The sequence below is a fragment of the Anabrus simplex genome, chromosome 10 (assembly GCF_040414725.1).
Source record: "Anabrus simplex isolate iqAnaSimp1 chromosome 10, ASM4041472v1, whole genome shotgun sequence".
Lineage (NCBI taxonomy): Eukaryota > Metazoa > Arthropoda > Insecta > Orthoptera > Tettigoniidae > Anabrus > Anabrus simplex.
In genome coordinates, this window is record NC_090274.1 from 894,804 (window position 1) to 910,544 (window position 15,741).

General features: G+C 39.4%; 1 protein-coding gene across 1 annotated transcript in view; it reads right to left on the reverse strand.

Moving 5' to 3' along the window:
* The window catches only part of LOC136882227 (uncharacterized), a 104,435-nt gene extending 94,184 nt beyond the window's left edge, over nt 1-10,251 (reverse strand). Inside the window, exon 1 of the mRNA XM_067154784.2 lies at nt 10,213-10,251. The gene's annotated coding sequence lies outside the window, so the exon portion shown is untranslated. The remainder of the gene's footprint in view (nt 1-10,212) is intronic.
* Nucleotides 10,252-15,741: the final 5,490 nt, after the last annotated feature.

Consider the following 15,741-nt stretch of genomic DNA (forward strand, 5'->3'; position numbering starts at 1 on the left):
ATTGGACTGTATCGCGATTGACCTGTCTAAAGCATTTGATAGGGTAGATCATGGGAGATTACTGGCAAAAATGAGTGCAATTGGACTAGACAAAAGATTGACTGAATGGCTGGCTCTGTTTCTAGAAAATAGAACTCGGAGAATTAGAGTAGCTGAAGCTTTATCTGTCCCTGTAAAAATTAAGAGGGGAATTCCTCAAGGCAGTATTATTGGACCTTTATGTTTTCTTGTATATATCAATGGTATGTGTAAAGAAGTTGAATCAGACATAAGGCTTTTCGCAGATGATGTTATTCTGTACAGAGTAATAAATAAGTTACAAGATTGTGAGCAACTGCAAAATGACCTCGATAATGTTGAGAGATGGACAGTAAGCAATGGTATGATGATAAACGGGGATAAAAGTCAGGTTGTGAGTTTCACAAATAGGAAAAGTCCTCTCACTTTTAATTACTGTGTTGATGGGGGTGAAAGTTCCCTTTGGGGATCATTGTAAATACCTAGGTATTAATATAAGGAAAGATCTTCATTGGGGTAATCACATAAATATGATTGTAAATAAAGGGTACAGATCTCTGCACATGGTTATGAGGGTATTTAGGGGTTGTAGTAAGGATGTAAAGAAGAAAGCATATTTGTCTCTGGTGGGACTCCAACTAAAGTATGGTTTCAGTGTATAGGACCCTTACCAGGATTACTTATTTCAGGAACTGGAAAAAATCCAAAGAAAAGCAGCTCGATTTGTTCTGGGCGATTTCCGACAAAAGAGTAGCGTTACAAAAATGTTGCAAAGTTTGGGCTGGGAAGACTTGGGAGAAAAGAGACGAGCTGCTCGACTAAGTGGTATGTTCCGAGCTGTCAGTGGAGAGATGGCGTGGGAGAACATCAGTAGACGAATAAGTTTGGATGGTGTCTTTAAAAGTAGGAAAGATCACAATATGAAGATAAAGTTGGAATTCAAGAGGAAAAATTGGGGCAAATATTCGTTGATAAGAAGGGGAGTTAAGGATTGTAATAACTTACCAAGGGAGATGTTCAAGAAATTTCCAATTTCTTTGAAATCATTTAGGAAAAGGCTAGGAAAACAACAGATAGGGTATCTGCCAGCTGGGCGACTGCCCTAAATGCAGATCAGTAGTGACTGATTGAAAAATATCCACAGTTTTAATAACTTACCAAGGGAGATGTTCAATAAATTTCCAATTTCTTTGAAATCATTTAGGAAAAGGCTAGGAAAACAACAGATAGGGTATCTGCCAGCTGGGCGACTGCCCTAAATGCAGATCAGTAGTGACTGATTGAAAAATATCCACAGTTTTAATTTATGCGTTGATTCGTTGATAGTGCCTCATGGGGACGACTAAGGTGTTAATCTAAGGAAAGATCTCCATAGATCTTTCTTCATATGGTTATGAGGTTATTTAGGTGTAGTCTAAAAGAGAGACGACACTTTTCCAGCGCATGGAACTCTCACCAGAATTACTTGATATGGAAAACTCCAAAAAAAAAAAAAAGAGCACGATTTGTTTTGGACGATTTCCGACAAAAACTTTGGCCTGAGATGACTTGGGAGTAAGGAGACGAGTTGCTGGATACGAAGGAAGCAGTACTCATGCAGAGGTGTTTCTGTTTCTCAAAAGTATTTCGCAGGATCTCCTCCTCGTGCATTTTGATCTTCCTCTTCTCACGGGTCCAAATATTGATTTTTTAAATATTAAATTTCTCCGCTACACGGAGCACCATACGAGTACAGATTCTTTGGTTGTTCCGCTCTCAGTAGCAGGGGGTACACATGATCTACATCCTGTGTTTGGAAATATTCCAATATGTATTGCTGTGTGCCTTTTTGTATTTCGAACAGGAAAAAACGAGCAAAGGGACACTATCATTTCAAGAATTCTCTGGCTCAAAGCAGTTAGCACTTTCATCATAGATTTCCGTTTCTATTTCGGGTATTTATATTCTTTCTTTCTTACTTTCTTTCTTTCTTAATCTGTCCCCCTCCAGGGTTGGCTTTTCCCTCGGACTCGGCGAAAGATCACACCTCCACCACTTCAAGGGTAGTGTCCTGGAACGTGAGACATCGGGTCGGGGGATACAACTGGTAAGGATGACCAGGAGCTCGCCCAGGCGGCCGCAACTGCTATGCTGAACAGGGGCCTTGTGTAGGGATGGGAAGATTGGAAGGGATAATACGGTAGTTTAAGTACCTAGGCATGATAAACTCGTTAATCGAGGTAAGCTCAACATTAATTAAAAATTGTAAAGTGTATTTATATTCCTCAGCAGAGCAGTTCCGTATGCAGTACACAGAACACATGTACGACAGTGTCAAACGTAGGGAATGCCACTTATGAAACTGTTCTAATGTAAATATAAAAAATCACTTCAAGTGACATACTGTATGTGGACTCCAACTTCACATGATTTTGTCATTAAGTCAACAATAATTATAAAATAAATTGGGTATAGTAACTGAATATTCCAACCATCTTTATTTCCCACTGCCTCCAAGGCATTATTTCTTAATGTTGTTGCAATAATGCGGTACTCATCGGTCTTGTCGTAAAGGAAATTATATTTTTGAACTAAATTGATAATTTTTCGTGTCCGTTCTTGGTAAGTTGAATAAACTATAACGAAATAGACAGTTCCCGGTCGTCTGCAGGAAACAGTGACCTTCCAGCAGAACCTGATGCTAGGTATGGCAACGATATATCGGTTTTTACGAAATACGGATATTTTCCTTTCGATTTATCGATATATCGATACCGACATTTTGATTCAATTTATCGTATAATATATCGGTTTTTCCATAAATGTATCGTTTTTCTTTGAATTATTATTTTCATTGACAACATCCGTACTAGAGAACGCCGATAATTCTCCAAGAGATGGTGCTAGTGAAGGTGGAATTGCAACCTGGAAATATCCAATTTAACTAATACCTTGCTCTGAGCCTCTGACATGCTGGACTATAATTCGAACACAAACGGTGGAATATGTAACGCCGTTGCCTACGTGATTAGTAATAAGGCCTCCGTATGGCAGTTTACACAGCGCGAAATACGTTCTAGTTCCAGAGTCGCCGCTAGACTTCGTGTTAGCCCTCCATTGTTTAACAACACAGACGTATAAGGAAACTGTGAAGCAAAAAGGTAAGTTAGTGAGTTTTTAGGTGAGATAAGCCTTAAAATTAATTATAAGAGGTGTTAATTTGTGTATTCAGCTTGGGGTGAGTATATGGTTTATAGAAATAGAAGCCTCCATGACTCAGATGGCAGCGCGCCAGCCTCACACCGCTTCGTTTCGTAGTTCAAATCCCGGTCACTCCATGTGAGATTTGTGCTGGACAAAGCGGAGACAGGACAGGTTTTTCTCCGGGTAATCCGGTTTTCCCTGTCATCTTTCATTCCAGCAACACTCTCCACTATCATTTCATTTCATCTGTCGGTCATTAATCATTGCCCCAGAGAAGTGCGACAGGCTTCGGCAGCCGGCACGGTTCCCATCCTCGCCGCTAGATGGGCCTTCATTCTTTCCATTCCTGACCCGGTCAAATGACTAAACAAGCTGAGGATTTACATTAAGAAAATGTTTTGTGCATATTGATAAATATACAAGAGCCGAGGTCGAGTTTATTGTAAACATTATATTCACAGGATGTTTATTGCGCGTGATAAACAATGGTTTATTGCTGTGTACCATTCTGACAAAGTAAACTTCAGGAAGGTAGTGGCATTTCTTTCCACGAGCAAATAATGGGTCAAAATTATATCATGTCGGGGTGAAGAGAAGAATAGCATTTGGCAACCTTCCTCGAAGTCTGTAGTATGTAGTGAACATTTTGAAAGCACATGCTTTAGCATTTCTACTAAAACTAGCCACAATCAATGCCAACACTTTTTTCAGGGTATCCATCATATTTTCATGGCAAGACTAGGCTATGTACTACTACATTCCTCACGTGAAGGAGGAGGCGGGCCTCTTAGACGGTGACGCCTCTCAGGCCGGGAGATTTGTCACGTTGAAGGAGATGCTCGGAGAGGTGAGGGGGTTGGTGGCCGTGGTCTATACTAGGAACTGCTCCGGCATTCGCCTTAGTGCAGGAGAATGGAAAACCATTCTCAGGACAGTCGACAGTGGGGACCAGTCGTGAGGTTCAGCCCTGTCCCGTCTTCCGAATACAGAGGTGAAGAGCCACGGTAGAGCTGTGGCCACCCCTCCTCTGTTCGATTGGCCGGTCGGAGTCCAGAGCTGTAGGACCACGGACCAGCCGTGGCCACTTGTGGACCGAGATTCACTCTGCATTCATCGACATAGGTTATGTGAATACTGCAGTGTTTTAAAATATACTGTGGAGTATTTTCATTTTTATTAGGACGTGAACTTTCCGGTTGCAATGATACTACCTGATTCGTATGAGCTAATCTTGAATTATTTTCTTCATTCAACGTCATAGAAATATCACTTTCCTACTCAAAACGCAATGTTTTATATTTGTAATGTGTGTTTATGTGCAAGTTATTCCCGTAATGCCAATTGGAATCGTGCTGAGAAATGGAGGGAAAACCTGACATCCAGCGGCGCTATTTGAACTGCTGCTACTCTGTCAATTGAGTATTGAAGAGACCGTGCATGCAAAGGCCTTTACTTATCTTGTAGGCAACGATAACACCTAGGGACGTTCCGATATATCGTACTAAAATATCGATATATCCTTCGATATCGACATGCCGATATTATCTTACTATCAAAGCAAAATATCGATATATCTCGATATCAGTTTTTTTCCAAAATACAAGGATATGAAATTATATTGAAGTTCTATAAAAAGGGGACCACGGCAGTTCCAAGAAAAACAAGAAAATTAAGAGAATCAAATATAATGACCAAAATCTTGTGTGTATAATAGTATCAGCAGTAAAGTACAAAACATCAAAACCTAATTCAACCAAGAATTCTAACACCTTAAGTGTCTGAGTTACCAGAAAAAAAGACCAATGGCATCTTTATTCCCAGAATGCAATGATAAAGACATAAATACTTGCACGGTAGATTCTGCATCATATTCTTTTTCGGCCATTCCTACTAATTTACGAGGTTTATATAAACTTCATCAAGTATTACTGGCACTATGTTTTCACTCTCTTTCACAGGTGTACGTAGTTCTTTCAGGATCTATGCCTCGCCTATTGACATAAATATATCTTGTGGCCGAGGGTCAGTGAAAATTTGTGTTTCGGAAGTATAGTGCAGGCTGGTGCTCATCTGAAATTAGCAGCCGTTGATGGATATATTCCATGGATAATTAAACCGCGAATTCCAGGAGCAAGATAAACTCAACCAACCAGTCGCGTGCACAGGCAGAATACCAATATTGATATATTATATGCATTGAGGTCTGATGATATTGTTCTTCTTCTTCTTCTTCTTCTTCTTCTTCTTCTTCTTGAAAGGTGTGGTTGGACTCATGTGTTATCGTCCAGTCACGAAAACATTAATTACTTAACACTGACACATGTATCACTCGTATTGTACTTTAAAAAGTAATTGATAGAAAATAAAAAAATAAAAAACATTCCATAGGAGTCACACAAGAAACGATGATAACATATAGACAGAGGGTAAAGAGATTTATATCCTACCAAAATTATGATAAACATTTTGCAATGGAAGAGAGAGCATAAAGAGACTGTCAGAGGATTATAATATAATATGTGCTTCATCAAGAAACTGATTTATGCTGTTCACAAGAGTAGGAGTTAGAGAGGATAATAAACACGAAATACTTGTGGGGAAGGGGATGCCCATGTTAAGCAAAGAGGATAGGAAGCGCTGGCGGGGAACATCAAAAGCAGGACATTGTAACAGAAGATGATTACTGTCAGTATCAGACAAGCCACAAGCACAGGAAGTTGGGGGAGGAAGATGAAAACGATTTTTATATTGGGGAGTAAGGGCATGATTAAAACGTAGACGTATAATAGATGTGATATGGCGCCGAGAGTACGTACCATAATAAAACCACGGTTTAAGAGGAATAACAGGTTGTAATTGATGATAAAAACATCCCTTTTCTCGTGACGTTTCATTCCAATCGGACTGCCAATGTTGATATGCTATATCCCGCACTTCATGAATGAGATCAGAAGGGGGGATCGCAAGAAAAAGAAAGGGGGATTGTTGTGATGCTCGTTTAGCTGCCTGATCAGCAGTCTCATTCCCCATGATACCAGAGTGACTGGGAACCCAAACTAGAGTTATATAAACACCAGAACGAGTAAGGATATATAAGAGATACTTAACGCTATATAAGTACCAATTAGGGGAAGAGAGAGGCGAGCATAAGGCATGCAGAACATTTTGTGCATCCGTGAAAATCGTAACCTTATCATAAGCATGTGACCTGATGGTAATGAGGGCTTGTCTAATAGCAAACAATTCGGCGGTAAAAACAGAAAAGGCAGAAGGGAGGGAAAACTCAGAGATAGTATACGGTTGGGGGATATAAAAGGCTGCTCCAACGCCGTGTGCTGATTTTGATCCGTCAGTAAAAATGCTTACTTCCCTTATGTAGAGGGAAAGTCGAATACGTTTAGTTGCAAGAGGGGAAAGAGGAGTAGAATGTCTTATACTCTTCGGTTATCATTAAAGATATATCGATATCGTTTGAATATACCGATATATTATGTGCAATAAATATCGATTATCGAAAATAAGTTTTCAATATATCGCAATATCAATATATCGGTATTAAAATATTTCTGCCATCCCTACCTGATACACATTTGCCGCAAAATGGCCGTCCGAAATATCCCGATAATTTACGAAGTTGCACATATGTTGATAATTCTGTTCGATTCCAATCCGCTAGTCCAAAAATATTCTTGGCAGAGAATCCTGAGAGTGATATTTCTAGATTCTAATGGGCGGGTAGGAGAAAGGGACCCCAGCTCAGATGGCCTTCGCTTAAACCGTAGTGGTACATATAAGTTACGAAATTTATTTAGGAGGGTTATTGGGAGATACATTCAGAGAGACGGAGTGGTCTAGGGACCGGTGATAAGGGTATGGGGAACTGAAAGTCAGTAGGGATGACGAAAATATTAGTGCTCAACTGTAGAAGTATTGTAAAGAAAGGAATAGAATTAAGTAATATAATAGATATATATACTTAGCAGATATTGTAATAGGAGTTGAATCACGGCTGAGAAATGATATAATCGATGCAGAAATATTCTCACGGAACGGGATTGCGTATCGTAGAGATAGAATAGGAATAGTAGGAGGGGGAGTATTCATTCTGGGGAAAGAAGAATTTGTTAGCTAAGAAAAAGTTAAAGATGACAAACATGAAATTCTAGGTGTAAGGCTCATCTCTAAAGATAATATTCAACTTGATATCTTTGGAGTGTAGAGACCGGGAAAGGGTAGCCCTGACGCTGATTCAGAATTATTTGGGAAACGATACGGAAAGGAACGTGATAGTAGCGGTGATCTCAATTTACCAAATGTCAATTGGGAAGGTAATGCGAACGACAGAAAGCATGACTAACAAATGGCAAATAAGTTAATATGGGAAGGACAGCTGATTCAGAAAGTGATGGAACCAACTAGAGGGAAGAATATTCTGGATGTGGTGCTGGTGGTGCTGGAAAAACCGCAAGAGCTCTGTAGAGAAACCGAAGTAATAGATGGCATTAAGGATCACGAAACTGTTTTTGCGTAGTTAAAAATAAATGTGAAAGACAAGAAGGTATTGAAATTAGCAGTACCATATGGCTGATAAAACAGGAATGAGGGAGTTTTTAAAAAGTAACTATGATCGGTGGAAAACGGTAAATAAAAATGTAAACAGACTCTGGGGTGGGTTTATAAAGCAATTGTTAAGGAATGTGAAAACAGATTTGTACGGAATTGTAAAGATCCACTATATTATAACAGAGAAGTAACGAGACTAAGAAGGAGGTGCAGATTTGAAAGAAATAGAGTAAGAAGTTAGAAATGGCTGTGGAAATAAAGAGAAATTGAAGGAACTCACAAGGAAATTGAATCTAGCAAAGAAGTCAGCTAAGGATAACATGATGGCAAGCATAATGCGCGATCATACAAATTTTAGTGAAAAATGGAAGAATATGTACAGGTACATTAAGGCAGAAACAGGTTCCAAGAAGGACATTCCAGGATTCATTAATGAGCAAGAGCAGTGTGTATGCGAGGATCTTCAAAAGGCAGAAGTATTCAGTCAGCAGTATGTACAGATTGTTGGTTACAAGGATAATGTCCAGATAGAAGAAGTGACTAATACTAAAGAATTATTAAAATTTATCTATGATAACAAAGACATGTAGCGTAAGATACAAAAGTTGAAAACTAGAAAAGCGGCTGGAATGGATAAGATTTCTTGGTATATACTAAAGACATGTGTTGGGATATAGCACCATATCTGAAGTACTTATTTGATTATTGTTTGCATGAAGGAGCTATACCAAATGAATGGAGAATTACTATAGTAGCCCCTGTGTATAAAGGAAAGGGTGTTAGACATAAAGCTGAAAATTGCAGGCCAGTCAGTTTGACATGCATTGCATGTAAGCTTTGGGAAAGCATTCTTTCTGATTATATTAGACATGTTTGCGAAATTAATAACTGGTTTGATAGGAGGTAATTTGGTTTAGGAAAGGTTATTCCAGGAAGCTCAACTTGTAGTATTCCAGATATATATAGCAGATATCCTGGTTTCAGGAGATCAAACGGACTGTATCGCGATTGACCAATCTATAGCATTTGATAGGGTAGATCATGGGAGACTAGTGGCAAAAATGAGTGCAATTGGACTAGACAAAAGAGTGACTGAATGGGTGGCTCTGTTTCTAGAAAATATAACTCATATAATTAGAGTAGGCGAAGCTTCATCTGTCCCTGTAATAATTAAGAGGGGAATTCCTCAAAGCAGTATCAGAGATAAGGTCTTTTGCAGATGATGTTATTCTGTACAGAGTAATAAATAAGTTTCAAGATTGTGAGCAACTGCAAAATGACCTCGATAATGTTGTGAGATGGACAGTAGGCAATGGTATGTTGATAAACGGTGTTAAAAGTCAGGTTGTGAATTTCACAAATAAGTAAAGTCCTCTCAGTTTTAATTACTGCGTTAATGGGGTGAAAGTTTCTCTTGGGGATCATTGTAAGTACCTGGGTTTTAATATAAGGAAAGATCTTCATTGGGGTAATCACATAAATATGATTTTAGATAAAGGGTACAGATCTCTGCACATGGCTATAAGGGTATTTAGGGGTTGTAGTAAGGCTATAAAGGAGAGGGCTTATAAGTCTCTGGTAAGACCCCAACTAGAGTATCGTTGTAGCGTATGGAACCCTCACCAGAATTACTTGATTCAACAACTGGAAAGAATCCATAGAAAAGCAATTTGATTTGTTCTGGGTGATTTCCGAGAAAGGAGTAGCCTTACAAAAATTTTGCAAAGTTTGGGCTGGGAAGACTTGGGAGAAAGTAGACGAGCTGCTCGACTAAGTGGTATGTTACGAGTTGTCAGTGGAGAGGTGGCGTGGAATGGCATCAGTAGACGAATAAGTCTGAGTGGTGTCTTTAAAAATAGGAAAGATCATAATATGACGATAAAGTTGGAATTCAAAGGGACAAATTGGGGCAAATATTCGTTTATAAGAAGGGGAGTTAAGGATTGTAATAACTTACCAAGTGAGATGTTCAATCAATTTTCCAATTTCTTTGCAATCATTTAAGAAAAGGCTAGGAAAACAACGGATATGGGATCTGCCACCTGGGTGACTGCCCTAAATGCAGTGCTTTAATGATCTTGTTCTGTTCGATTCGACTCGTGGCGATCGCGATTTCTATCTCCCATTTAAACACACGTTAAAAACAAATTCTGTTCAGTTCGATTAGATTCCATTCCACTAGGTGGGAGCGGGACTAATATTTAACTACGTCATCAAATTAAAAGAAGGAGCAGGAAAGTACATGGAGGAAGTTGGCATCAATCCGGAAGAAATGTTTAACAGAGATATGTTTCGATATAAAATTGATAAATGCAAGGGGTTTCAGGAAAAACAAAATGAAAAGCCCAAGAACATGATGTGAGAAGAGTGGAAGAGGAACCACAGCGAAATGATGAAGGACTGCATTGTTTGCCGTGGTAATAATAATAATGGTATAAAGCAACTTACAATCAGTGATGTGATGTGTTGTGTCGCGATGGAAGGTACTGAAGGAGTGAACGGCCGTTGGCCTGTTCTAATAGGACTGGCGCTCATCTATGGCTTCAACTTCGACAGCTCAGGGCTTCTTTCTGGCCTCGCATTCCAAGAGAAACCATTCAGGAACTGCCAAGGTGTCAAACATACGTTAAAATATGCATCTTTATAAGAAAGGTTAAATGTCCTTGCTTGGTCATGAACGATAAATCAGGTCTAAAATGGCGTAAGAGACCTATTTAAAGAGACATCACATCTTCTATGTGTCATAATCTCTTGGTGGGCATTTTGTATGCGCATTTCTGTCAGCAGCTTTCAGATGTGATGAAAATCTAGGTCAGCTGTAAAGCTCACGAAAGAAATATAGGAAATGGTGTCCATGAACGGCTGAACCTGCATAATTTAATTGTAAAGCACTCTGTGTGTGTGATATGTTTCTTATGTTCATTAATTATGCGTGTGTAGTCACATATTGGTAGAGTGGAGTAGCGCCATTTTGTCGAGACCACGATCTGCATTTAGGGCTGTCGCTATCAACTTTCTCTTAAACGTTTTCAAATGTTTCGAACATCAGTCCCTCACTCCTCGTCCTATAAATTAATATTTGTTCCAATTTGTCTTCTTTAATTACAACTTTATCCTCAATCACATACCAGACTTATACGCTCTCTCCTTTTTATCCCTACTACACCTCCTCAATAGGCCGTGTGGTTAGGGGCACGCAGCTTTGAGCATGCATCCGGGAGATAGTGGGTTTCACCGTCGGTAGCCCTGAAGATGGTCTTCCGTGGTTTCCCATTTTCACACCAGGCAAATGCTGGGGCTGTACCTTAATTAAGGCCACTTTCTTCCCACTCCTATCCCATCGTCGCCTTAAGACCTATCAGTGTCGGTGAGACGTAAAGCATAAAAGACAACCTAAATACCGTCATAACCATGTGGAGAGATCTGTACAAACTCGTTAATGAAGATAAGTAAAGTTAACTCCCGATGGATGTCCATTTCAACTCGTGCCATTCTTAAATTTCTGGCAGTACTGGGCTTCCTTACAGTGACCATACTGTGAGAGATAATCGGTAACTCTGGCGATCGTTTTCCGTGGCTTCCACTCCTTTCCTAGATCTATGTGTGTCGGTGCGACGTAAAGACGTAAGCCTACTATGAACACAGTAAATAAAACTGAGAGGACTGTTTACCATCATGCTGTCACAACATTCTCTAGTCGCTCACAATGTGCCCGTGCTTCGCTACGGTATTCTGCATTGTATTCGGATATCGAAGTAAATTACTGTACATGCAGTGAATAAGTTATTTTTAAAATTGCATGTCTCTTAGCCTTATCCAGAAACAGCAGGGGGAGGTTCCCATACGTTGTTTCCAATGTAAAGTGCAAGTTGCGGAGTCGTGATGATAACGGTAGGTTCACTTGCCTACTGCCATTCACAATCGAGTGCGTAAGTTTTCATTATAATGGGCGGCCCCATTACCTACTGCGTGATCACAATCGATTTGGGGAGTTTTCGTTACAATGGCAGGCGCCCTTTCCTACTTCGAAACAGATTACAGTTGAGGAGTTTTTATTGTAATAGCAGGCACCTTCCCTACTGCCAGTCAAAAATGAGTTGTGCTGTTATCATTATAACGACAGACCCCTTTCCTTAATGACAGTCACACCGAGTTGGTGAGTTTCCATTATAATAGCAAGGCCACAATGCCTAACGTCAGTCACATTTTAGAAGAGTAAATTTCTTTATAATGGCGGGCACACTTGCCTACTCGCAAACAGAATCGGTTAGGGGAGTTTTGAACAAAATTGTATGCTCCCTTGAATTCTCCCAGTCAAATCGAGAGGGGAATTATTAATTATAATGGCAGTCCCTCCTTATTAATGCTAGTTACAAAGGAGTTGGAGAAGGATCTCATTCCTACTGCCAGTCAAAGTCGATGTGTTGAGTAATTATTACAATAGCAGACACACTCCTGTTGAAAGTTACTACCGATGTAAAATATTAATTATAATGACAAACACACCCCTTCCACATCACTACAAATCGACAAGAATATATATAGATCGACATACGTAGGACATGCATGTTTACAATATGGCAAACCTTCATTTACAGGTTAACTGCTGCTAAACGGTACATCATATCGACAAACGGATTGTACCATCAGATGCCTCATTTAGCGATCTAAATGGCTGGTCTTAAGATATTTTCTCCTGTCTCCTCTATTTATGGGTACAATTGTGTTAGAAACGTTGAATAGGGTAAAATTTGGGTAAGGTTTTCCCACAGGGCATTCTTTTGGGTACTAATATTACAGCTATGAACATAGAATTTGGCTCACGTATGGGTACAGGGTGAGCCAATATTCGTGTAGAATTAGATGATTCTACCTTTCGTATAAGTGATTTGAACTTCGAATTATACGTGTTCAAAGAGCATAATGTAGGTATAATGGAGAAACTAACGTATAAGTAATAGAGACATGGTGAACCGTCATAGGACCAAAGTTGCATATCACTCCAAATTGAACTGAGATTGTGCTATCCGTTTTGTGATACGACTTACCGTTTAGCCACGAAATACCTCGAAGCGAAGGTCTGTACCGGCATTAAAATTGTCTCAATACTCGTATATTATCCGGGGTTAAAAAATGAAACATTTGATGCTCATGGAATCTTTCCGTCGATTACAGGCTAAGATATATAATTTTGCCAAATTTCCATTTTCTAGCTCGTTTGGCAGATTGTGCCTCAATCTTGTTTGGGGGGAGCGGGGATTAAAAATAAGGACTTTCAGGAAACTAAAGCTAACAAATATGCAGATGGTCATTATTACACTCGAAACGGATAACTGTACGAAAATTTCGCCAAAATAGTGAATGTACAGACTCACGGTCTATATAGATAAGGAATCTGCTCTACGTACAACACCTTTTGGACTATGTCCGCTGGACTTAGCCTGCGAAACCGACCGTTCATGACATCTCCCTTATTAATTCTCCTATCGAAAATATGCACATGAGAAAAGAGTTTTAGAAATGGATTTCCATCAAAGTTGGTCGATTTCGGGTCAGGTTGGTCTTGTATATATTGTGAGACGGTAAAATCACGATGTCCCCATAAACCACCAGTCCATTCCGGAAATTTGAAATGATATGGACCTAAAAACCTACCTTTTTACCGATGGATGCTAAATATGAAGTTTGGTTGACGTATCTTCAGAAGTTCGAATTTTATCAGAAATACGCTTTATACGCACCCCATCTTGAGTTAAGTCCGGTGGGACTTGTACCGAAAAACGGTCCGTTAACGATACCTCCTTTATTAATCCTCGTATCGAAATGATTCAGATGATATAAATGGTTTATAAATTGATTTCCACTGAGGCAGGTGGATTTCCGTAAAGTTTGGTTGTGTATATTTTGTAGGAGTTCAAAATCGGTTTCGGTTTCTTATAAAGCTCCAGTAAGTTCAGTGATTCAGAAACGATATTGGTCCTAAAGCCTACCCAAGGACAGGTGGATTCTAAATATGAAGTTTGGTAGAAATATATCCAGTAGTTTTCAAGTTATAGACAAACACACAAACAGACAATCAAACAGACAAACAGATACCAAAGCTAAAAAATATGCAGATGGTCATTATTACAACTGAAATGGATAACTGTACGAAAATTTCGCCAAAATGGTCAATGTACAGTGACACGATCGTTACGATTTTCTGTATATAGATAAGTGAGATAACTTTCAACACTGCGGCTGTGCTCGTGTCCAAGGACCCTCGTGTCACCGTCGGAGAACTCGCACAATTCTTAGCAGACAAACTAGGGGTCCCCATACTACGAGAAACGTAAAATTAAGCAATTTTCTCAATTGTGCCGAAAGTTGAAGGGCTAAAGAGCCCGGAAATGTTTCAAAATGTTGAGTCTTGGATAGCTCTATCTAAGAAAAAAAAATCAAATTTCGAAAACCACTTCCGGTCTGAAAACAGTTCCATAAAAATTGCCTAAAATCGCTTGATTCTTTACTCGTCTTCTTTTTTTATTAAAATCCTAGACTTGCTGTGTTCCTTGGCACAATACCCTCAAGCTTTTTTGATTTTTGAAATATTTCTGCCCCGAATATAATTATAAGTGCCTGAGTCAAACTCTGCATTAAGACACATTAGCGCTCGTAGTGGTAGAAAAAGGGAAACTGCTAATTTAATAGACGGGATAACGATGATAAAGAAAAGGATTGTAATTTATAGGAATAAATAAAGAATATACTCTCTTATTTTATTCACGTAAAATTCGTAGCTCATATCCCTAGGATGTTTTCAACATTGAGTTATCTGCCTGAAGGGCTACAACTGTGGATTTTTGTTTCAAACTACAAAAAAGTACTCATAGGACGATGATTCGACTCCGAAAATGACGCAGTGAAGACTTTACAGGCCAAATTGATATGAGAACGTTTTCCGAATGTGAGTGACAAGGTGCATCTCACTTATTGACGGCGGTAAAAATGTGATTTGATTTATTCTTTTAGTAATAAAGTTGTCACATCATTCTTAAAACATGCCGGCATCGTTTTCCACCCTTCTCGGTGTGCTGGGAACCGCACTGTACTGCTGCTGTGCTACTAGTTTCCAAACGATGGATTTTTATTGCAATTTTGTTGTGCTTCTTAAATCCAGTCTCATGCCTCTTGTTTAGTCGACCACGTGGTTCCTTCTTTCTTCTTAGCATCTGTCCACTTCACTCCCACTCCAGCTGCCAGGATGTTCCCGTCATCTTAATAAATTTATCCCTGTTGAATTCTAGGTCTTTTCGAACCAGTTTCGTTGATTTAGCATTTTCCCCCTTGCCTCTAGGAAGGGTGTCAGTCTGTTGTCCATTCTGACTGTGTAGCCGTAGAAGATAAGTCTCCTCACCGAGCTCGATAGCTGCAGCCGCTTAAGTGCGGCCAGTATCCAGTATTCGGGAGATAGTGAGTTCGAACCCCACTGTCGGCAGCCCTGAAGATGGTTTTCCGTACTTTCCCATTTTCACACCAGGCAAATGCTGGGGCTGTACCTTAATTAAGGCCACGGCCTCTCCCTTCCCATTCCTACCCTTTCCTGTCCCATCGTCGCCAAGAGACCTATGTGTGTCGGTGCGACGTAAAACAACTTGCAAAAAATAAAATAATAATAGTAATAATGTCTCCTTCTGTTATGCTCTCTAAATGTTGGTAAAGCTCGTTTTTATGCCAAATTCTGTATTCATCTTCCCCTTTAATGGGGCCCACGATGTTTCTCAAGATCTTTCCTTCTTTCAGTTCCAAATTCCTGACTTGTCCCTTTTGGCCATGTTCGCACCTTCTTTATTATTATTATTATTATTATTATTATTATTATTATTATTATTATTATTATTATTATTATTATTATTATTATTATTATTATTATTGTACCGAGCAGTACACCTCTACGCGACGCAAGTTCAAATCTTGCGCCAATTGAAACTCCTCTAC